The sequence below is a fragment of the Rutilus rutilus genome, assembly GCF_951802725.1.
Source record: "Rutilus rutilus genome assembly, chromosome: 1".
Classification (NCBI taxonomy): domain Eukaryota; kingdom Metazoa; phylum Chordata; class Actinopteri; order Cypriniformes; family Leuciscidae; genus Rutilus; species Rutilus rutilus.
In genome coordinates this window covers 31368975-31394779 of record NC_140209.1, presented here as the reverse complement: position 1 = coordinate 31394779, position 25805 = coordinate 31368975, and the positions used below count along the sequence as shown (strand labels likewise).

General features: G+C 36.4%; 1 long non-coding RNA gene across 1 annotated transcript; it reads left to right on the top strand.

Annotated features, from left to right (window-relative positions):
• The first annotated feature begins 363 nt into the window (after nucleotides 1-363).
• LOC311289383 lies at nucleotides 364-23970 on the top strand. The gene is made up of 3 exons (XR_014627116.1): nucleotides 364-621; nucleotides 715-773; nucleotides 23801-23970. It is a non-coding gene; the product is annotated as an uncharacterized lncRNA (long non-coding RNA).
• The last annotated feature ends 1835 nt before the right edge of the window (nucleotides 23971-25805 follow it).

The window sequence follows — 25805 nt, the reverse complement described above, 5'->3', positions numbered from 1 at the left end:
TATTTATCTGCAAGGAGAATATATTACAATGTGTTTGAGTTTTTTTGTCATAATTATATTGTTAGACTTTTATAATTAGCCTATTAATCAAAGCATGGGAAAGGGCTTACTTAGGCCTATGTGCCAAGAACTGCGGTATTTCATTTTTTTTTTTTTTTAAACAAAGGTTTTAGAGAAGAAACTAAATTACTTTTAAAACAATAGGCCTACAGTACAACTACCAAAATGAATGAACTAAAAGACGCAATGGCAGGCAATGAGTAATTAAACGTTGGAAGACGTAATTGATTAGGCTACCACGTGATCTCTAGTGATTAACAGGGGCCTGATTAACTTATGTAAAAGCTCGCGTCACGTTCACTGGACTGTTTGAATGTGTTTTGAAGCAATTTTCAAAGCGACTCGATGAGAGAAACAATATTACGGATATTACAATAAATTGCAGCAAAAGCCTATCGGTCGTTTGTTTATTGAAAGCCAGTTGTTAAATAACCGCGAGCATATCGTGGTTTTAAACTGTGGTTTTAAACCGTGGTTTAATTAGTTAGGAGCGAGTATTTTAGGTTAAAGTGAATGATGGATACAGGACGGACATTAGACTTTTCAGTGCCAAAGACTCGTGTAAGTAGGCTATTAAAAACACATATTGCCTTTTAAACTCTGCTAGTTTTTAAGCAACGGTCAAATGATATGTATTTGTTTTAACACTGTCAGGTCAAATAAAGGCAGTGGAGGTGGATGGAAATAAGGCAGGATTGACAGGCGACATGGAGGTGAGTGAGGTGGATGCAAATATTGGATGTTTTCACCCTGTTTAACCCTGAACACTAAACCCTTTACTCCAGTGTTCCCATAGTTATGCAAAAAACCCAGAAATATCAATAGGCTACACTTCAAAGGTGTGACAAAGTCATGGAGCATTTCTGTCCTCAAAATAACGTGCTATGCTTAGTACTAAAGTATTTTATGTCATCTCACATTTGCAGCAACTCTTTCTGCAGTTACATCACGCCAGTAGGTGGCGACAGATGATTGTCTTTAGTCAATGCTGTCAGTGATGTAACTCTGATCAATTATTTATTTAGAGTAAGAACCCTACCAATATTAATTTATGGTGGATCCAGTGCAAAGTGTGTACCTGTTATACGGTGACAAACAACAGAATAATTACAATATATAAAGATCACAAACAAAAAATGTTACTTTACTCTTGTTATATCTAAGGCAGACTGAAGTGAAAAGTAAATGAAATGTAGCATTTTGGCCACTAGATGGTAGAAAAAGCACAGCCTTATGAGAACATGTCATCATAATCAAGCTATTTTGTCATCTAGGTTGCTCTATGTTGGACATGTACATATTTTCTGCTCACTTTGTACTGAGATGATGTCTCATCCCAAACACCTGGTGTCAGTGAAGTTTATTAACTTTATGGCAGAAGTGAGGAGAACGTATTCAAACCAAATAATGTCAAAGAGTCTAATACAAAGATATAGAGAACAGAGAATCATTTGATCATGTTCAGTGTGTCTGGGTGGAAACGCCTGACTCACTCTCACTCACAAGAGCAGGTCCTGAGTCAGTGCAACAGGCCCTCAGTGGGTCGCAGCGTGGGAGCGGACAGGGATACGGAGCACCCCAAGATTAATCAGACCCAGCCGCCTGACAGTTTTACTGTGTCTACACCGAAACTGACCGACATGACACAACTAGAATGATGAAATCGAGCATTACAGTGTTTCTTTGATCACAATGGGGGTGTTCTAGGTTTAATGCGCCACATTGTACGCTCTCAGTGTAGATAGGCTGTTAAACTTGACCACTTGAAGACATTTATTTGATCAAAAATACAGTAAAACCGTAAGATTGTGAAATGTTATTACAATTTTAAATCTTTTTATATTTGAATCCATTGTAAAATGTAATTTATTCCTGTGATTAAAGCTGAATGTTCAGCATCATTACTAGAGTCTTCAGTGGCACATGATCCTTCAGAAGTCATTTTAATATGATGATTTGATGCTCAAGAAACATTTCTAATTATTATCAATGTTGAAAACAGTTGTGCTGCTTTTTTTGTGGAAACCTTTTTTTTTTCATGATTCTTTGATGAATCTAAAGTTCAAAAGAACAGCATTTATTTGAAATATTATTTTTTTTGTAACATTATAAATGTCTTTACTGTAACTTTTGATCAATATGATGCGTCCTTGCTGAATAAAAATTAAAATTTCTTTCCAAAAAAAAAATCTGATCCCAAACTTCTGACCATGCATTTAAGATCTTGGGTGGACCAAATGTAACTTAAGAGCTAAAAACAACGTTGTGACCATTCAAAATCAATTTGACCTCACATTTATTTGTCCTACTGTATATTTGTCCTAATATCATTTGCATGCATTCAGAATGAAAGGGATTGACTTTATTATCCACGTTTGATTTCACCAACTCATTACTGGAGCTGTCCAGAAAGAGCCGTAAGAAAGCAACCATAAAACACACAAATATTACAAGGTAAATGTGTTTTATGGTGGTGATTAAAAAATAAAATAATAATATTGACTATCGGACCTCCAGCTTTTACACAACGTTAAATATTAATATAAAATTTATCACACGACTATTCCTGTAATCCATGTTTTGTTTTTCTTACCTGACACACTTTCTATTTTGAGAAAGCAATTGCTTTTCATAATGAAGCACGCGCAGACACAAACACCTGGATGCATGAATGTGTTTAAGGGAGTGTACGTGCAAGCACACACATACATTTTTCTCATGCTGTTACGTATAAACACACCTACATTTGTCATTTCATACTTTTGTCGCACACCATGTAACAGGAACTCACACATAGACTCAAAACAGATGCAAGAGGATATGTCAAAGCAGAACATGCTCAAGAGAATGGGCTGAATCACAGGGTGAGTCTCATGAACAATAAGTCCCCATGCAAGAACAACCTTGTGTCACACACACACACCACACACTCTTCACATGCGCTTATTCTGACAGTACCACAGCTCACAATCAAAAGGCTCAAACAAAAAAATCGTATTGTTTCAAACAAGTCTAATCCATACACCCTCATTGATGTAAATATTTTCTTAATGTGTCCCATTACAGTCATGAGTAAAGCAGTTGACCTATATATAAATATATATAATACACATATAACCCTGGTAGGCAGAAAATTCTGTTTGTATTCTAACCGTTTTTACCCGATTTAGCTTCTCTGTTTGCGATCAGGTTAGGTAAGGTCAGGTAAGCCGCTAAACTCGGGGGAAAGTTTTCAGTCCAGTGATCCAGTAAGCAAATTCATTCAAACAATCAGTCCAAAACAGCACTAATGTAAAGAAAACATTTGGTGTCCTTTTGGAGTCTCCAAGTGTCCTTTTTTGGAAAGACACATACATTTACCTTGAAAAAGCTTGCAGAATCAGAATCCGAATGAGCTTAAATGCCAAGTATTCTGATTTTATGTTTTGTCACTTCAATATACTATAAATATAGTGTTTCGCATTAAAACTAGGGGTGTAACAACATATCGTGTCTCAATATATCGCAATATAAAAATGCAACAATATTTATCGTGGATAGTGACAATATGTAGGCTAGTGCGTATGGTTCAACCAAAATAAAATTTCTGTGTGAGTTTTCGGAGTTTCAAGTTTAAAGGAGCCGTATGTAAGATTGTGGCCAAAACTGGTACTGCAATCACTTTCAAATTACTATAGAGCGGTGTATTACATACAGCTCCTTTAAATTGCAATAATGTATAATAATGCAATGGGGGAATATTTGTGAGTCCTGATAATGCCAAATGTCTTTTGTTACCAGTTAAAAGTGGCCTACATTATTTAAAATATATCTAGTGACAGCTTCAGACTCGGGTGTCTCCATTGTCCTGTGCATTGGGTTATCAGCACCAAGTCCAAGCCTGTTCATTTACTCCCACAATATAATATCAAATTTAGCATTTTAATCAACAGTACATTCTTTGTTAACCTTTTACCATATGTCTTGGAGTATCGCAATAATATCGTATCGCAAGTTCAGTATCGTGATATGTATCGAATCGTGACATGAGGGTATCGTTACATCTAACATATATCCACATATAATATTTATTTCTTGTGTGCCAGTGTTTACACTTTGTGGTGCTCTCCAAAGTTACTGACCTCTGTGATCAATTGTACTTGGCAATGTTGCAAAAGTTGCTGTAATCAGATCAGCATTTTGGCTAATATTAACAGCTCTGATGAAAACCAAATATATAATACCATAGGGTTCGCACCCTGTTGTGGGAGTATTTCTTATCGGCTGGGTCTGATGCTCTTGTCAGCATAGAGGGGAAGATGGATGATACAGATTACAGGAAAAGCTAAAACCTGCTCTAGACGGCTCTTCTTTCAACATGATGACACCGCCAAATCAACTATACAGTGGCTTAAAGACAGGATGATAAATCTCCTTAATGTCTTGTCAGACTTAAAATTCTCTAGATCTGTGGAATGATTAAGCAAGGGCCGGGCAACGATCTCCATGCTCTCCTGCTGAGCTTGAGAAGCTCAGTTTGGGGAAACCGGCAAATTTTCCCCAACAAGATGCATGTGCAAAATCAGTGAAGTATGATGTGATTTACCAAACAGATAAATAATGACATTTAGTCAAAAGATGCTTTTAACCAGTCGATCAATTCCTCATGGACAAAACCAAGCCCTGCATTTTCTCTTGTTTGAGAAGCTGTTTCATTCGGATATACGTCACAATAAGGGAAGCAGACTTCTTATGTGAATTTTAGCTGTAATGATGAACACAACTATTATTCAGGAGCCACCAGCATTGCTGTTGCATCTCAGGGTCGTGCTGAACGTTTGCCCAGTGCCCAGATCATATAGCTTTGGAGCTCAGCTGCTGTGTGTTTATGCTATTTGTATCCCTCTTTGAAAAAAAAGAGGATGAAAAACACTGTTGTTTTCTTTCCGCTTCTATACTTGCTATTCTCTCATTTGGATGATGGCTTAATGTGTTTTCCGTGCTTTCATTTACCATGAGCGCGTGTGTGGAGGGGCTCCTTCAGAATGAGTCATTTGCTTACGTTGGCCGCTCTCTCTCACACACGCTTGCTAGCAGCACATGGCCTGAAGACGGCACACACTCTCCTTTCACGTGGTGGCCCTTTGTCTGCCTCTTTCCATCAGCACACCTTCCTCTTTACTCTTTGTGCTTTTTTTTATCAATGCTTTAGCCGTCATAAACTAGTTTCTCTGCAGTGAACGCGAGTTACCTGCAGGGATTTATTTGACCTTCTTGTATCAACAATCCAATTTCAAACAAATCCAAACACTGTTATTCCTGATTGATTTGCCTTCGATTTGTAAGTGCATTTGGATTAGAAAAAACATGTTTACACTACACTATGGTCAAAACTTATTCTATATGCTGATTTTATTAATGGGGCTCAGTTATTATTGGTTCTTATTAATCTTATTAATGGTTCTCAGGTTTTGCTGCTTAATATAGGGAAACAGTGATAACAGAGGAGACGGAGCATTTATTTGAAATGGAATAAGAGCATAAGACTAAGATACTCTAAATCCATTTCGGCTGGGATTTTTTTCTTCACATGAATCATGTTTGAGATGTTAAGTGTTTTATTTTTAGTTGAAGTGAGTATAGTGCACGCTATTTAGCTATGTAGGTCATGGTCAAAATGTCGTGTAGTTACTTGTCTTGTCTGTGAAGATTTGTCTAACCTAAGTGATCTTGTTCCTCTGCTAACCACATGATTGGGAATAACATGCTACATTTTGTTCCCAATGTACTATTGTTTCCATACAGGACAAAAATAAATGGAATCTCCCTTGTGGGATGATGCAGTCTCTGTAATTTGCGTCCACCAAATGAGTCACATCTCCTGCTGCTTATGCTGGTCTGGACAGATATAAAACAAATAATCACCTTTATTTAGTATCTTCCAGATTTCCATCTCTTTTTCTCCCTTTTAATCCTCAGTGAAGATCAATGTAACCAACACCCCCAAAATGTACAATTTAATTAAATAATGTGCGTGCGCCAATGCAACACAATTCTTAAACATTTTATGGAAGTTTCATTGTGTGCAATTAATTTAAATGGTAACACTTTACAATAAAGTCTCATTAGTTAATGCATTAATTCACATTAACAATGAGCAATGCATTTGTTGCATAATGTTAGTTAATAAAAATACAGCTGTTCATTGTTGGTCATGTCAGCTCAGATCCATTAAATAACATTAACAGATACAACTTTTGATTTGAATAATGCGTTAGTAAATGTAAAAAAATTTACATTAAGATAAAAAATTTAAATGGAACCATGATTACAAAGTGTTACCGTGGCAGAAATAAAGCTGTCAATGGTCAGTCTTTGATAAAATATTAGTAATGTAGAAGTAATGTAGTATTATTTTTAAAATTCATAGTATGTTGTGTGGTAGTGCACGTATGCGGGAAACCCAAATTTGAATTCTGCTTCTCATTTTCATTGCATCTAGTAAGCATAACTAAACAAAGTCTACAACAAGACTTCAAATCGTTTAGTTTAATTGCATGTAAATTATTTCCTCAAAGCTCTTTGAATGTTCTTATTTAAGTACTTCAGATTTTTGACACTGACTGCTGTATTATTCCACAGTCTTTAAGCCTAAAACAAACACTGTGCTAATTGAACCCATAAGGCTGTTCAGAAGGCTTTATGTTATGGATAATGGAAATGTGACGTGTTTCTGTGTAAAGCTCGTGTGACGAGGAGGCCCTCTCTCTGTTGTAATCCAAGATTAACCTAAACACCCACTCACTTACACTCACTCTCTCACTCAACCTCTCACGCAACCTCTCACTCACTCACTCTCACACTCACTCACTCACTCACTCTCACACACACTCACTCACTCACTCATTCACTCTCACACTCACTCACTCACTCTCACACTCACTCACTCTCACACTCACTCACTCACTCACTCTCACACTCACTCACTCTCACACTCACTCACTCACTCACTCACTCAACCTCTCACTCACTCACTCACTCACTCACTCACTCACTCACTCACTCACTCACTCAACCTCTCATTCACTCTCACACTCACTCACTCACTCTCACACTCACTCACTCTCTCACTCACTCACTCACTCACTCACTCACTCACTCACTCTCACACTCACTCACTCTCACACTCACTCACTCACTCACTCACTCAACCTCTCACTCACTCACTCACTCACTTACTCAACCTCACTCAACCTCACTCACTCACTCACTCACTCACAATATTTTTATATATTGCTATATATAAAGTTTCAGGTCTCATTAGAAACATTTCTGAAAAAGTCCAAAACCCCAAAGAAATAGTTGCATGCACGGCCCAGTGTGAAAACTCCCGTCTCAACAACAGCTGATACATTCTCGCTTCCCAACCCCCATCCTGACACACATAGCTCCTCTATTCCCGCTGCCCCTCCCTGCAGTGCCCTTGGCAGTGTTCGAGGCCGTCGGGTCTTTACATAACCGCTCTGGCCTCCGACAAGGTGTTACAGTAACACGTTTCTCCCCGGTGCATGTGAACTCGCTGTCACATGGGGACGGCTTAAGCCGTGTCCCTCCCTCAGGTGTTTGAATTAAGGGCGAGGAAGCGGTTCGGCATGTAAACGAGGGCTGGCCGTGTAAGCCGACACCTCTGACTGTTGGGCAGAGCCGGACGGAAGCCATTAATATAACCTCAAGGTCTTTCCCTCTCCCTTTCTGCTCTCTGGTGTGAAATAAGGTTACCGGGTTTTATTGTGAGGTTGTTTGACTTTGCATGCCGTTGAACAAAGACAAAATCAGTTATATGCTTTAATGGAGAGAAGTGATGTTTGGTTTAGTTTTGTAATGTTGCCATTTCAGGCAAACATTAACTTTTCAGATCATCTAAGGTTATCAGTGGTACCCCTGCCTTTACAAAGTAAGCACACTGACATCACCAGCATTTCAACACGAATTCTCTGTCATTTCTAAATCATGTATTTAATTATCATTTTTTTTAACTGTGGGTGACTTTTCCTTTTCCTTGATTGGATGGTTGTGGTTTGCTGTTGATTGACCTCATGTGAGTGACAGGTTGCCCCGCCCTCACACCAGTAAACACATCATCAGAGAAGAGTAGAGATGAGCTGCAAGAGGGAGGGACAATTATTTTGATTAAAGATTATGAGGCACATGAATTTAAAAAATAGGTACCTGTCAGTCTGCAGGTTTTGACAAAATTGAGAACTTCTAAAGCTAAGTTCTATACTTCATAACTTTGCCCAGTTTACAATGGGATAAAGTTTTAATATAGGTTATAGCTGTTTTTTTGTTTGTTTGTTTTTTGATAACCTACGGTTATACCGCATCGTCTGACTTTTTGAACTAGGGCATGTTTATTTACTAACCGAGTTTGTTACAAACCAAGGTCACAATTAGGTTAACATCCATTAGCCTGCTTTTTTTGGGTTCTTAGTTAACAATAGTTAATGTAACACAACAGCGCCGTGTCAACACGTGAAGTGTTTACATGTGTGAGCTAGAGGTGATTCACCTGATCCAGATATATTAAGATCTGTTACGGTAAACGATGAGATAATGTTTAGTGTGTTTCCCCTCATTCTTCTCTGTCGTAGTCACGTGTCCTTCGCAAACATAATGCTACACTTGGCTTATTTCCTCATGACTTCACCTGATAGCGTTTATGGTTTACAGAAACTGTTTATGCTGTCTCTCTCTCTTATCCCTTATTTGGCTCTGAACACAGTTGTTGTTGTGAAATGGAGATAAGGCTTTGAGTTGAATTATTAACAAATCAAAGTCCGGGTGCAGCCCGAGATGAAAGCAGGTCAACAGGTACACGTGAGAGGAAAACTATTCAACTTGCAAGAAAACCTTGTCCCTTGGCCAGCCGCCAAAGACGCAGTGCTAAAAGATTCACGATTCTGTGGAATTAAATTGATAAATGAAATGCAAAAAGCACATTTGGAAAGCTCAATCTCTGGTGATTCACAATTTTGTTTCCTTGTACTTTGCAATTGTATATTTCCTCAAACATTTGAGTAATAATTCCCCTGAATTTCATTACAACATTTTTTCCTACGTACTGTATATCGTCATCTGAAATATGAAAGCACATTCAGGTTTAGAAGAAAGTCATTTATTCATATGAATTGCAGAAACTAAACAACAATATAATGAAGTCGACCCATAGGCTACCGTATGCAGGGTCGTAACCAATCGAGACAACCCCAATAATTAGAACTGCTGCTCTGCTCCATTATAAACCGTTCTGTTTGTTATTAGAATGACAAAAAATGTTAAGATACCTTTTCAGGCTGGACGAGTTTAAGGTCTCTGCTGAACAAAAGTGGGCGTTTCTACATTTGTGGGCATTTTCAAACTGTTGGGTCAGGGTGTTCCTAAATCATGTATTGAAAATGAAGCCCCTTAACTGACCCCACACGTTAACACAACCACCACTGTGATGTGAGCAAATCGGGTTACAGTCGAAAACGCCCCTCTGTTATAGCCTATCTGGTTACTCCCATTACTGTCCTGGTCTGCCTCAGCAGTATAACAGCGCTCGTCAATGTCAAAATGATTGAGATAGCCAATCAAATCAAAGAAGGCGGCCCTTACTGTTCACAGAAGATGAATGCAAATTCCAATGTTAAACTTTTAGTTTTAGTTGTGAAAGAGTGCATGGTAAGATTTAAGTGGCTAAATATTGAATATGACAACTGTTTAATGACAGAAATGGTAAACGACTGACAGTAATGTCCTGTGATTCAAATTACTCAACTTCATCAACTTTTGTTGAGTTGGGTCATTAATTTGAAAATGCTATCATTTGATTAATAAAGCCTAATTCATAACTGAATGTGATGACAAGAAATGTTTTACATATTAGACATGCGTTTAAGAGTTAAGCTGTGCATATTTTAAAATAAAATATTATTTGCAAATAGTTTACATTGATTATTTCACAACTACAGTTAGACATTTAATGCTGTTATTATTTCTTTTTCTTTACTCCCTTAAATCTCTTTACCCCCCCCCCCCCCCCAAACCCCAATGTTCAAGACATGCTTATGTCCTCGACAGTATGTAAGTGATAATATCCAGTCAGTCGATAATGCTTGTTACTCAACTAATACAAAAAGTATTTAAAATAGTGAATTGAGAATAGTGATTTGAAATTATTTCACGAGAGATCTGTAGGAATTAAGTAAATTATACAGTTTAGCTGCGACATACAGAAAAACTACAGAAATTCACCAATCATAATCAATTAATATTTTTGTTAAATATTTTTCTTATGCTCTTTTTTTCAGGATGCATTGAATAGAAAGTTTAAAAGAACATTTATTTGAAATGGATATCTTTAGTATCAGAGCAAGTTTTGACTGAGTAATCACTATGAATGTAAAAGTGAGTGAAACGGGATATTTTACATTTCACTTTTATATTACGTGTTTATTTCTTACCATTGTTGAGATGTGTAGTGCAAAATATGTAGTGCTGGCTTGCCAATAATAAACTAATTTGAATTGAATCTTGTTTTTGTTACTTGACATCAGACAAGCTATCTTGAATAAAACAAGTGGTGTTGGATGTTGCAATATGAGAGCACATGTTTTGAATCCCAAAAACATGGAGTAAATTTCTACAGTATGTTTTTAGAGCTTCCTTGATGTCAAACAGATGGTACATGCAGATATGGAAGGATTTGGGCTGTTCTATGAATAGATCCATGTCTAGATAGTTTTTTTTTTTTTCTGGGAATGTACTGTACGATCTAAGAAGTTGTGGTTATAAATTAGAAAGATGTTCTTAGAAAATGCACAAATGATAAATGGAACCAGAACAAGAAAACAAGAAAAACCTCTCAGGCTCATGTGGCTCTGCAAAAATGCTTGTTATTTGCCCTTTCACCTATAAAGGAAGCACCACTTGTTTAGTCTGCTGCCTGAGCTCTCATCACTTTCTCTTTATAAGCAGGTGCTGCCTGTTTGAGTCCTTTTATGCTAAGCTAATGTTTTGCAGTGATTGACCTTTGACCTGTATGAAATGTCATACATTAACTCACAGTGACAGCTGTAGGATTAATAATATATGCCAGGTGAGAATCTGATGTAGAATGTATGTATATGTATGATCTCTATTGTAGACAGCTGTTCACTTGGCCATCACTAGTGTTTATTTTAAAATATGTATCTTTAATTGTATTTTGATTACTTAAATGCTACATTGGTGAACAGAACACTATCGTTCAGAAATTTCAGTTCAGTAAGGTTTTTGTGTGTGAAATTATTACAATTTAAAATAATTTAAATGTAATTTATTCCTGTGATGGTAATCAGAACGCAAAGTTTCTTGGGGAAACGCAAAACATTTTGAGAGTGACTGCAAAGTTTCTTTGGGAAATTAAAACATTTTGAGAGTGACCGCAAAGTTTCTTTGGGAAATTAAAACATTTTGTAAGTGAACGCAAAGTTTCTTGGGGAAACGCAAAACATTTTGTGAGTGAACGCAAAGTTTCTTTGGGAAATTAAAACATTTTGAGAGTGACTGTAAAGTTTCTTGGGGAAACGCAAAACATTTTATGAGTGAACGCAAAGTTTCGTGGGGAAATTAAAACATTTTGAGAGTGACTGTAAAGTTTCGTGGGGAAATGAAAACATTTTGAGAGTGACTGTAAAGTTTCGTGGGGAAATTAAAACATTTTGAGAGTGACTGTAAAGTTTCGTGGGGAAATGAAAACATTTTGAGAGTGACTGTAAAGTTTTGTGGGGAAATGAAAACATTTTGAGAGTGACTGTAAAGTTTCGTGGGGAAATTAAAACATTTTGAGAGTGACTGCAAAGTTTCGTGGGGAAATTAAAACATTTTGAGAGTGACTGCAAAGTTTCGTGGGGAAATTTAAACATTTTGAGAGTGACTGTAAAGTTTCGTGGGGAAACGCAAAACATTTTGTGAGTGAACGCAAAGTTTCTTTGGGAAATTAAAACATTTTGTGAGTGAACGCAAAGTTTCGTGGGGAAACGCAAAACATTTTGTGAGTGAACGCAAAGTTTCTTTGGGAAATTAAAACATTTTGAGAGTGACTGTAAAGTTTCTTGGGGAAACGCAAAACATTTTGTGAGTGAACGCAAAGTTTCGTGGGGAAATTAAAACATTTTGAGAGTGACTGTAAAGTTTCGTGGGGAAATTTAAACATTTTGAGAGTGACTGTAAAGTTTCTTGGGGAAACGCAAAACATTTTGTGAGTGAACGCAAAGTTTCTTTGGGAAATTAAAACATTTTGTGAGTGAACGCAAAGTTTCGTGGGGAAATTAAAACATTTTGAGAGTGACTGTAAAGTTTCGTGGGGAAATTAAAACATTTTGAGAGTGACTGTAAAGTTTCGTGGGGAAATTAAAACATTTTGAGAGTGACTGTAAAGTTTCGTGGGGAAATGAAAACATTTTGAGAGTGACTGTAAAGTTTCGTGGGGAAACGCAAAACATTTTGTGAGTGAACGCAAAGTTTCTTTGGGAAATTAAAACATTTTGTGAGTGAACGCAAAGTTTCGTGGGGAAACGCAAAACATTTTGTGAGTGAACGCAAAGTTTCTTTGGGAAATTAAAACATTTTGAGAGTGACTGTAAAGTTTCTTGGGGAAACGCAAAACATTTTGTGAGTGAACGCAAAGTTTCGTGGGGAAATTAAAACATTTTGAGAGTGAACGCAAAGTTTCGTGGGGAAATTTAAACATTTTGAGAGTGACTGTAAAGTTTCTTGGGGAAACGCAAAACATTTTGTGAGTGAACGCAAAGTTTCTTTGGGAAATTAAAACATTTTGTGAGTGAACGCAAAGTTTCGTGGGGAAATTAAAACATTTTGAGAGTGACTGTAAAGTTTCTTGGGGAAACGCAAAACATTTTATGAGTGAACGCAAAGTTTCGTGGGGAAATTAAAACATTTTGAGAGTGACTGTAAAGTTTCGTGGGGAAATTAAAACATTTTGAGAGTGACTGTAAAGTTTCGTGGGGAAATTAAAACATTTTGAGAGTGACTGTAAAGTTTCGTGGGGAAATGAAAACATTTTGAGAGTGACTGTAAAGTTTTGTGGGGAAATTAAAACATTTTGAGAGTGACTGTAAAGTTTCGTGGGGAAATTAAAACATTTTGAGAGTGACTGCAAAGTTTCGTGGGGAAATTAAAACATTTTGAGAGTGACTGCAAAGTTTCGTGGGGAAATTTAAACATTTTGAGAGTGACTGTAAAGTTTCGTGGGGAAACGCAAAACATTTTGTGAGTGAACGCAAAGTTTCTTTGGGAAATTAAAACATTTTGTGAGTGAACGCAAAGTTTCGTGGGGAAACGCAAAACATTTTGTGAGTGAACGCAAAGTTTCTTTGGGAAATTAAAACATTTTGAGAGTGACTGTAAAGTTTCTTGGGGAAACGCAAAACATTTTGTGAGTGAACGCAAAGTTTCGTGGGGAAATTAAAACATTTTGAGAGTGACTGTAAAGTTTTGTGGGGAAATTTAAACATTTTGAGAGTGACTGTAAAGTTTCTTGGGGAAACGCAAAACATTTTGTGAGTGAACGCAAAGTTTCTTTGGGAAATTAAAACATTTTGTGAGTGAACGCAAAGTTTCGTGGGGAAATTAAAACATTTTGAGAGTGACTGTAAAGTTTCGTGGGGAAATTAAAACATTTTGAGAGTGACTGTAAAGTTTCGTGGGGAAATTAAAACATTTTGAGAGTGACTGTAAAGTTTCGTGGGGAAATTAAAACATTTTGAGAGTGACTGTAAAGTTTCGTGGGGAAACGCAAAACATTTTGTGAGTGAACGCAAAGTTTCTTTGGGAAATTAAAACATTTTGTGAGTGAACGCAAAGTTTCGTGGGGAAACGCAAAACATTTTGTGAGTGAACGCAAAGTTTCTTTGGGAAATTAAAACATTTTGAGAGTGACTGTAAAGTTTCTTGGGGAAACGCAAAACATTTTGTGAGTGAACGCAAAGTTTCGTGGGGAAATTAAAACATTTTGAGAGTGAACGCAAAGTTTCGTGGGGAAATTTAAACATTTTGAGAGTGACTGTAAAGTTTCTTGGGGAAACGCAAAACATTTTGTGAGTGAACGCAAAGTTTCTTTGGGAAATTAAAACATTTTGTGAGTGAACGCAAAGTTTCGTGGGGAAATTAAAACATTTTGAGAGTGACTGTAAAGTTTCGTGGGGAAATTAAAACATTTTGAGAGTGACTGTAAAGTTTCGTGGGGAAATTAAAACATTTTGAGAGTGACTGTAAAGTTTCGTGGGGAAATGAAAACATTTTGAGAGTGACTGTAAAGTTTTGTGGGGAAATTAAAACATTTTGAGAGTGACTGTAAAGTTTCGTGGGGAAATTAAAACATTTTGAGAGTGACTGCAAAGTTTCGTGGGGAAATTAAAACATTTTGAGAGTGAGCGCAAAGTTTCGTGGGGAAATTTAAACATTTTGAGAGTGACTGTAAAGTTTCGTGGGGAAACGCAAAACATTTTGTGAGTGAACGCAAAGTTTCTTTGGGAAATTAAAACATTTTGTGAGTGAACGCAAAGTTTCGTGGGGAAATTAAAACATTTTGAGAGTGACTGTAAAGTTTCGTGGGGAAATTAAAACATTTTGAGAGTGACTGTAAAGTTTCGTGGGGAAATTAAAACATTTTGAGAGTGACTGTAAAGTTTCGTGGGGAAATGAAAACATTTTGAGAGTGACTGTAAAGTTTTGTGGGGAAATTAAAACATTTTGAGAGTGACTGTAAAGTTTCGTGGGGAAATTAAAACATTTTGAGAGTGACTGCAAAGTTTCGTGGGGAAATTAAAACATTTTGAGAGTGAGCGCAAAGTTTCGTGGGGAAATTTAAACATTTTGAGAGTGACTGTAAAGTTTCGTGGGGAAACGCAAAACATTTTGTGAGTGAACGCAAAGTTTCTTTGGGAAATTAAAACATTTTGTGAGTGAACGCAAAGTTTCGTGGGGAAACGCAAAACATTTTGTGAGTGAACGCAATGTTTCTTTGGGAAATTAAAACATTTTGAGAGTGACTGTAAAGTTTCTTGGGGAAACGCAAAACATTTTGAGAGTGAACGCAAAGTTTCGTGGGGAAATTAAAACATTTTGAGAGTGAACGCAAAGTTTCGTGGGGAAATTTAAACATTTTGAGAGTGACTGTAAAGTTTCTTGGGGAAACGCAAAACATTTTGTGAGTGAACGCAAAGTTTCTTTGGGAAATTAAAACATTTTGTGAGTGAACGCAAAGTTTCGTGGGGAAACGCAAAACATTTTGTGAGTGAATGCAAAGTTTCGTGGGGAAATTAACACATTTTGAGAGTGACTGTAAAGTTTCGTGGGGAAATTAAAACATTTTGAGAGTGACTGTAAAGTTTCGTGGGGAAATTAAAACATTTTGAGAGTGACTGTAAAGTTTTGTGGGGAAATTAAAACATTTTGAGAGTGACTGTAAAGTTTCGTGGTGAAATTAAAACATTTTGAGAGTGACTGCAAAGTTTCGTGGGGAAATTTAAACATTTTGAGAGTGACTGTAAAGTTTCGTGGGGAAATTTAAACATTTTGAGAGTGACTGTAAAGTTTCGTGGGGAAATTTAAACATTTTGAGAGTGACTGCAAAGTTTCGTGGGGAAATTAAAACATTTTGAGAGTGACTGTAAAGTTTCGTGGGGAAATTTAAACATTTTGAGAGTGACTGTAAAGTTTCGTGGGGAAATTTAAACATTTTGAGAGTGACTGCAAAGTTTCGTGGGGAAATTAAAACATTTTGAGAGTGACTGTAAAGTTTCGTGGGGAAATTAAAACATTTTGAGAGTGACTGCAAAGTTTCGTGGGGAAATGTAAACATTTTGAGAGTGACTGTAAAGTTTCGTGGGGAAATTTAAACATTTTGAGAGTGACTGTAAAGTTTCGTGGGGAAACGCAAAACATTTTGCGAGTGAACGCAAAGTTTCTTTGGGAAATTAAAACATTTTGTGAGTGAACGCAAAGTTTCGTGGGGAAACGCAAAACATTTTGTGAGTGAACGCAAAGTTTCGTGGGGAAATTAAAACATTTTGAGAGTGACTGTAAAGTTTCTTTGGGAAATTAAAACATTTTGAGAGTGACTGTAAAGTTTCTTGGGGAAACGCAAAACATTTTGTGAGTGAACGCAAAGTTTCGTGGGGAAACGCAAATCATTTTGTGAGTGAACGCAAAGTTTCTTGGGGAAACGCAAAGTTTCTTGGGGAAACGCAAAACATTTTGTGAGTGAACGCAAAGTTTCTTGGGGAAACGCAAAGTTTCTTGGGGAAACGCAAAACATTTTGTGAGTGAACGCAAAGTTTCTTGGGGAAACGCAAAGTTTCTTGGGGAAACGCAAAACATTTTGTGAGTGAACGCAAAGTTTCTTGGGGAAACGCAAAGTTTCTTGGGGAAACGCAAAACATTTTGTGAGTGAACGCAAAGTTTCGTGGAGAAATTAAAACATTTTGAGAGTGAACGCAAAGTTTCTTAGGGAAATTAAAACATTTTGAGAGTGACCGCAAAGTTTCTTGGGGAAACGCAAAACATTTTGTGAGTGAACGCAAAGTTTCGTGGGGAAACGCAAATCATTTTGTGAGTGAACGCAAAGTTTCTTGGGGAAACGCAAAGTTTCTTGGGGAAACGCAAAACATTTTGTGAGTGAACGCAAAGTTTCTTAGGGAAATTAAAACATTTTGAGAGTGACCGCAAAGTTTCTTGGGGAAACGCAAAACATTTTGTGAGTGAACGCAAAGTTTCGTGGGGAAACGCAAATCATTTTGTGAGTGAACGCAAAGTTTCTTGGGGAAACGCAAAGTTTCTTTGGGAAATTAAAACATTTTGAGAGTGACCGCAAAGTTTCATGGGGAAACGCAAAACATTTTGTGAGTGATCGCAAAGTTTCTTGGGGAAACGCAAAGTTTCTTGGGGAAATTAAAAAATTTGAGAGTGACTGCAAAGTTTCTTGGGGAAACGCAAAGTTTCTTGGGGAAATTAAAACATTTTGAGAGTGACCGCAAAGTTTCTTGGGGAAACGCAAAACATTTTGCGAGTGAGCACAAAGGCATTGAAAAATAGAAAAGAACAGCATTTATTCTATTTTTTTTATTTATTGTCATTTATAAACTTTACTGTCACATTTAATTAATTGAATGCATCCTCGCTGAGTAAAAGTATTACTTAATACTAATTCATTTTAAGTTATTTTTTTCTTTCTAAAAAAAAATAATTCTAAAGTGCACTGGTTGATTGACAGGTGAGTAGGGGGTCCATCCATAGTCTAGGCTTTTGATTTTAGCTGGTCATACTTCCCACCACTAGTAAAGTCTGTTGGCTATGTCTCATGTGGGGTCTTTCATCACCTGACAACACCTGTTGTGAGTCATAATGTCTGACTAACACTTTGAGAAGAGTATGAAGAGTTTTTTCATCAAGAGTTGCACAATCTAGAATGAGAATGTTGCAAACACACAGAGCTTACAGTTTCTCTTGAGCCTTAAATCTTTTCTTCATGTACTCCATTGCCCTTATCCACCCCCCCCCCTCCCCCTTTTTTTTTTTCTTTTTCAAATCTCTACAGGATATGAGTTGGACTCTGAAAAATCTGTAAAATGCAGGCAGTGATGAAAGAGACATTTAAAGAGCGTGAGAGAGATGCTCTATCGCCAAGCCTGCGGTGAACATAAGCATAGCTCAGGATCCTCAAACCACTCAGAGGTCTGCGTTTTGCCAAATTACTTGCAGTGTTCGCCAATAGGTTTTCTTACAAGGGTCGTCAAACCTGACCTGTACATATGCAATACATCTGCTTTAAAAATGAAAAATAAAACCCAGATTCCATTGGTTGTACATTTCAGCTAGAGGAAAAATAATAATGTGGTTTTCCTGTACATACCTTTCCTTTTAGTGTTTCATTTCAGAGTACTTGTGGTATATGTGCTGTGTGCTTTTTGTGGTCTAATTTTTTTCAACAGGCATTAATGCTTCCTGCATGTTTAAAATATCACGATGAGGTTCAAAAGAGAGAGTTATAATAGCTGTAGCTGTAAGCCGTGTGCGATGAAGACTCGAGACTCATAAAACGAAGTCTGTCTGACATGACCAGCTGGGCCTCTCCTAAAACGCCAGCTTTCACATTCCATGCAGAACGCCGGAAAACATCCACCCATCCCTCATCCCTTCTTCCATGTCATGCACCCTGCATCCATTCCCTTTCTGTCCTTCACTCTTGCAAGAAACGGTTATTCTCTCCCTTATTTTACATGTATATGTTATATAATGTATATCAATACACATTCATATATTATATGTATATGTCAAAAAATATATATATATTTTTTTTCTAATCTTTTTGAAAGTAGTATCTTATGCACACCAACACTGCACTATTTAAATAAAAAATACAGTACAAATTGTGGATTATGATTTACAATTTAAAAGATTTAAAAAAGCTTTTGTGGTAATATTTTACAAACTTCTGTGATGGGTAGGTTTAGGGTTAGGGGATAGAATATACAGTTTGTACAGTATAAAAAAATCATTAAGTCGTTGGAAAGTCCCCAAACATGGAAACTCAAGGTGTGTGTGTGCTCATTTAGCTATACTTGTGTCGTGTGAGGGCCAAATGTCCTCACATTTCACTGGTAATTTGAGTTTCTTTTAAAATATACAACCAATATATTGCTGAAAAAAGATTTAAACATATGTTTAGTATTTGTATAAATATATTTTCTTTAGGTTTATTTCATTTTATTATTATTTCCTATCTTAATGTCTTAATATATATTTGTTAATTCATGTAAAACGGGGCAATTAACATCAACATTCAAATAAATGTAAATGTACGCCAGTTATGTCAGTACATGAGTTACGACAGTCCCTGTATCTAAAGCTGGAAATGGATTTTCTCACCCCTTGATAGGTTTTGTAATACTTTGGCATTTGAAGATTTAAAATAAATATATTCTCAATTAGAAAAAAAAAAAAAAAACAATTAAGCTCCACTGTTCACAACATATGCCATCATATTTTGGCTGAAAATACATCGTTTTTTACTGTACGAGGAGAAAATGTTGAAGGGCAAATAAGTGTCAACACTGTGCCGAGCAAGACAGACGACAAGATAAGTGCTCTGGCCATGCCAGAAATTTGTTGTATTTCACAGAAAAGCGAGACATGTGCTCCGCCTTAAAATGCACTCTAGGATTCCTAGAAAAACGATTCCAGTTCACTGGAAAGAGAGCAGAGAACGAGAGGAACGAAAGAAAGGGAGATGAAACACAGAACGAATCGGAATGCCCATGTCTGCTGCTCGTTTAGCCACGCCCCTTCTTTTGAGCTGCGTTATGACTGGCTGCCCTCTCGTTGCCATGACGAGTGGGTTCATTTGAGGTTCTGTGTTCGCGAGAGGAGGTGACGGCCAGAATGGGAGGAGTTGACCTACATTCTGCTGTAGCCTCTGAACTGCCTAGCCAGCGTTGAATAAAAACATTTAACACGCCACACTAACGCTTATATATACAAAGGCCGTGATCCAGACGGCTTTTGGAAAGTCTATTCAGGGCTTTTTAAGTGGGAACATCTTTTTAATCGGACAACATATCACTCTGAAGGGTCCTTCAAAGTGACCGTTACAGGAAGGTGTGCTTTCCGGTCAAAAAACAATCCCATAAGGCTTTTCACTGGAATCAAGGTTGAGTGTCATCGCTGTTTGCAAAATAAGGAAACTATAAAATTGTGAATTGCGCTCATGTACAAACAAATAACATTGCGATATTGTGAAATGTCATTTACTCTCGGACTCTATAAACACAGTTTATGATTCCTATTTCCTAAACCACTTTAGAGAGTCTGCTTTACAATGTTTTTATGGAGTTTTACAAAGGAAAAACAATGTTTGTGTCAAATGTAACCCCTCCAAGAATCAAAAGGTTCAAAAACGCAGGGTTGGCTTATATATATATATATACATTTTAATTACTTTTTAATTCTTTGAAATTTAAACACATTACACTAAAAAGTGGCCGCCTTAAATTAAGTACAATGAACTTGGATGTTTAAGTCATTTTAACCTAAATTATATAAAACTGACTTAAACGAGTTGAAAATTGCTTAACTTATTTTGATTTAAATAGTTAAAACATTGTAAACTATAACATAACTAATTGATCATAAAATTGTTTGTGTAATTATATAAAGCATTTCTTACTTAATTAGATTTTTTCTCTTGCTTTTCCCTTGCTTTTAGCTTTTTTTATTTTTTTTATTAGGCTCTCAATGTGGACATATACTTGAAATCTAAAGAATTATTAGGATTATTGATTATTTGATAATTACTTTATGCTTCCAAGACCCAAAATCAAATTAAAACTTCAAAACTTAACTGAAACTTAAAATCAATTTATATGAAAATATGAAAACACAAAAATATTAGCCTACCATAAATTGCACAAGCCCAATAATATGCAAAAATGAACACATGGACTGAACAAGAAAATATTTTAAGACATTTCAATAAAAAAAATATATGTAATTTTATTTTAAAAATACATTTATTTCTATTAAATCTACTAAATTATGTGTATATATATATTATTTAGGACATGTTTGTGCTTGTTTAGCTTTGCAAATATTTAAGAAGGAATTTAATTAGGAATGAATGCTGTCTGTGTCTCTCTTCTGCTGAAATGCTCATCCTGTTCTGTGAAGCACCTGTTGATGTTTTAAAAAGTCATCATGACAGGAATGTTCCTTTACCAGCTGTTGTTCTGTGTAAGGTGTGTATGTGTTTCCTCATTCACACAGAACTCTGACGGTTACGGGTCAGTCCGCATGTGCAGATCAAAACTGTAATACTAGAGAATGTGAGTCAGACTTGTACAACAGTGTCAAGTTATAAAGGCACGGATAAACAAGTCATTAAGCTCTCCGTCCGCCATCCACGTTCCCTTGCCTCACGTGGGCCGTCTGACCTAATTTCAGGATACAAATAGGAAAATGAAAACAAAAACAGCTGGAGTGATATTTCTACAGTAAACGCAGAACTCACATGGGCACAAAGCCAGCTAGACTATTGAAAAGCTGATCTCTGCTTCCTTATATGAGACATTGTGCATATGTAAACACAGACAATCTCTCACACACACACACACACACACACATTCATCATGAGAGACTTTGCATTACTAAAAACTGACTGTGTTGTGCAATCTGTCTGAGCTGCTTGTTTTTTATGTATATTTACTTACTGTATTACTTAACCAAGCTAGAACCATAATGGGAAGAACAGCAAGGGTTTTTATCATTAGCTTAGGCATATTTTATGTAACTTAAGACTGCATTTGTTTTACATTTACATTATGCAAATGAAGACTGTCATGAAAAGGAAACCCATAGTAGTTAAAAAAAAAAATATATATATATATATATATATATATATATATTTACAAACTTGTATGTTAGATGCGATTGAGCAAATTAATACCTTAGTAAATTTTAACAGCGTCCTCCTCCTCTGAACTTTGCCTTTTAAAATAAAATCCTACAATTTACATGTTTTTAACATCGATAACATTAATGAATTTACAAACATATATTTATTTATTGCCTTGCATTTATTTTGCACACTTTTTAGACCTTGTACTCACCGTTTCTGTGAAAACTAACTGAATATAAATAAGTCAGAAGTGTGCATGGTCCACACATTACATATCATTATAGGAGGGATAAACGGGAAGGTGAAAAACAGAAGGTGGGGGAATGTTTTTGGCTTCAGGAAGGAAACCGAGCAGGACGAGATATAGTCCATGTTTATGTTTTGAATTATATCCAAACGCACAAAACCCTTTCCTCTCTCATATTAAACTCGTCTCTCTTAATCTCAAGGCCTCATTGCATTCTTTCTTTGTTATATTGTTATTAATGTACCGATACTTGCATAATGAGGAAAAAAACTGTTATTAGTATTTATAGCCCAGTTTCCAGGCAGAGGCAGATTTTTTATTGCCATGTGCATAATGTTTGCAAACTGACAATAAAATGATTGTGTTTTTAATATACAAAACGTATCGGACACTGCCAAAACATCTACTAGAATATAATAATAAATGAAATTTCGTCAGAATACATTCTAAATGGCTGTTAATGAATAATACTGGGCCATGAAAACAAAACCAAACCTTGACCCTTTAGTGTCCGTGACTCCATAACACACATCTGAAGCATATCCTGCACTACTGATTAAACATAAATGATTGATGATGGGCAGTTGTTTGTAATAGGGATTGTAAAATATGATTTTGGGTCACAGATTGTGGAGTAAAAAAGTCAGGTCAACAGTCAACAGGGAGTGCCGTGTGTGATCGGTGTTCATGATGACATGCTTGTGTTTGTCTGTGTGGGTGGAGGACACACTGCAGCAGGTCAAACGCTTTTGTTTAGCGTTTAGTTTTTGTCTTAGTTGCATAAAAAGGCCTTTTGAAAACATATCAGCCCAAAACAAAAAGTATTATGTACTACCATTTTTCTTTGGACATTTGCATATGTACAGGTGTACTCTTTGAAGTACACTCTAAATGTGGATATAGATACTAACATCAATATGGCAATCGCTCACAGTCAATCACACTCTTAGAAGAAAAGGTTCTGTATAGAAGCTTAAGGGGTTCTGTTCTGTCATGTTCTGTCTTCAGGTTTGTTTTTCCACAGCATGAAGGTAAGATCTTACGGATTTATGAATGAGCCGCTGGTTTTAAAATCTTTCCGGTCGACTCACATTTGTTATGACATGCGCCTCAAACATTACAATGCTCATGATAACTTTCGTTAACTCTACAGTAAATACATACACTATACCAGTTAATTACTCTTCGAAAGGAATGCCATAGAAATATACAGAGCTGCTAAAACAGAAGTTTTATTGCTATTGTAAGCAAAAACAATATTCTAAAGATGGCTGCACTTCTTTTCTGGAGCATAAGGTCTATATAGAACCCCACTGAACCCCATTTTTGTGTGTCATAATATGGTACAATTACTAACACAGTACTTTTTTTTTTTTTTTACTAGAGATGGAGAAAGTGGAATCATTTTAATATGCACTGATGAATTTGCGCATCTAACCTGCATTTTATTTTTCAATCCCTGCATCAAAAATCACACTGAAGTTTCTTTAGAATAATAACTTTTAGAACCACGATTAACCACATGCAAACATTTCAGCCTAACTTTATTATAAATATATTTAAATATGAATTATTATAGGAATTGATTAAATAAGTGACTCTACAATAAGTCTAACTTATTTCTAGGAAACTATTATGAGCATTTTAGCTCAGTTTGGGGAACACTGAAACATGTTATAGTAGGAAAACAACTTTCACTCAGAAATTGCTAGTGAATTTCACAAATAATTCCAGGGAAACAGCAAATAACGCATTTAAATAAAAGTGAAATTTTGACGTTGAAATAGTATTTCTAGTAAAACGTATTCAATTTCCAATCATCTTTATTTACAACTCTGAAAAATATTTTTTGCATAAAAATGCAGCTGATTAGCTGAGTCTAGATCTACAGTGCATAAAGGTGTTTCTTTTATGATTTTCAGAATGAATGCCAGACTCAGCAGACTTAGCTTTCTGTGTGAACAAGCAAGCAATTTGCATTAATAACATAAATAGTTTTATGTCAATTTTGTCTTTAGGCTGAGCGTGCAGAGGGCGGTCAGATGGTGTTTCTGCGGACCTGTCCATGTGGAGGAAAGCTTACAGCGAGCCAAAACCCAGTGCACAGTATTTCCGTTGTGCTATGGCACAAACACACGCAGCAGTGGCCTGGTCCGTTGACCTCTCTCGGCAGTTCCAAATAAACCAGGTAACTTGAGAAGACTGTTTTCCCTCAGCTTACCATGAGCTTTCCTCGACAGGACAGGCCCGCTTGTCTCTCTCTCTCTCTCTCTCTCTCTCTCTCTCTCTCTCTCTCTCTCTCTCTCTCTCTCTCTCTCTCTCTCTCTCTCTCTCTCTCTCTCTCTCTCTCTCTCTCTCTCTCTTCTGTTTTCCTACCAATACTTTCACTTCATGTCCATCACCAACTCTCTCTCTCTCATTCCTCCCTCCCCTTCAGCGCTGACCTACTTTTCAACTGACCTGTTTATGCAAGCTTCCATGCGCTCCAGTCACAAAAAGAGGGACAAAGGGGAAGCCGAATCTGTATAGGACTTGTGCTACTGTTTCCACTGCTGTTGTTCGGGGAACATTACCTGCTGCCCCACCTCTATTCAGACACTGCAATGGTGTTTCTAACCTCACAAAACAGGTTACAACACTGACTTCAAAGAGGTGATTATTAATAGCAGTCATGTAGTTATGAGGCTGCTGGCATTGGTTGCATTGGCCTATTTCATGTGGCTCACTTTGGCAGCACATATTTCTTTCATTGCCCAAATTAACAAGCACTGCAATCCTATTTATTAACATGATCTTTTGCAATATAGGCTTTTATAAAACAACATAATTAGCACGCAGTGAAAATAGCTACAGAGTTCGACTTGCAAATATATGCTATGTAACTAACTAAAACTTATATATTTAATGCATTAATATATTTTAACATTTCTAGGCCATCATAGATTTTGAAATCCATTTAAAATATACTCTATTGTTCAAAAGTTTGGGATCAGAAAGGACAAAAGTGACAGTGAAGACATTTATAATGTGACCAAACATTTTTAATAAATGCTGTTCATTTGAACTTTCTATTTATTAAAGAATCCTGAAAAACAATGTTTTTTCACAAATTATTAAGCAGCACAACTGTTTTCAACATTAATAATAATCAGAAATGTTTCTTGAACATCAAATCATCGTATTACAATGATTTCTGAAGGATCACTGAAGACTGGAGTAATGATGCTTAAAATTCAGCTTTGATCACAGGAATAAATTACATTTACACTATATTCACATAGAAAACAGTTATTTTACATGGTAATAATATTGCACTATTTTTCACTGTATTTTTTATCAAATAAAGCAGAAGAGACTTCTTTCAAAAATATAAAAAAATCTCACCGACCCAAATACTTTAAAACTTTTAGTGAATGTGAAAAGATACAGATCTTTTTCCCAAAATAAAATCACTCTCTCTACATCCATAGCCTTGCCTTGTCTCTCTAGTGAAGAAAACAGACCTTATCTGGGCCTCATCTACAAAACAAGCCTTCATTGTAATGAGAGTGTTCTAGTTTTGTTGTGTCGCGCCGCTTGTTTTTAGTGTGGACCGGGTCAGAGTGTTTCTGATCAGACGGTGTGTCTCAGGAGAGATCTAAATCCCCTCAGCCCAATCCCTCATTCTCTCGCTGCCAGACTCATTATGTCAGCTCTGTGTTCGGGACCAGTCTCTCTGCTTCTATGTCTGTCCTCACACACAGATTGTGTAACATTTTCCTTGTTGAAATGTAATCAGATCAAGGGCTTCAGTTTTATTTGAGGACAATGGATTCATAGAACACAAGTCAACGAGAGCTGTTCATTTTGATATGATACTGGCACTGTATGTTTATTTCATTTAGCTAAAGTAAACCAGGACTCGGTAGTCCATTACTGAATACAAATTACATGATGAAAATTGTGCTTAGTGATGACATTACAAATTTTACATAATAAAATCAGACTACTTTTTGATTACTTTAGATCCTTTGACCTAATGTG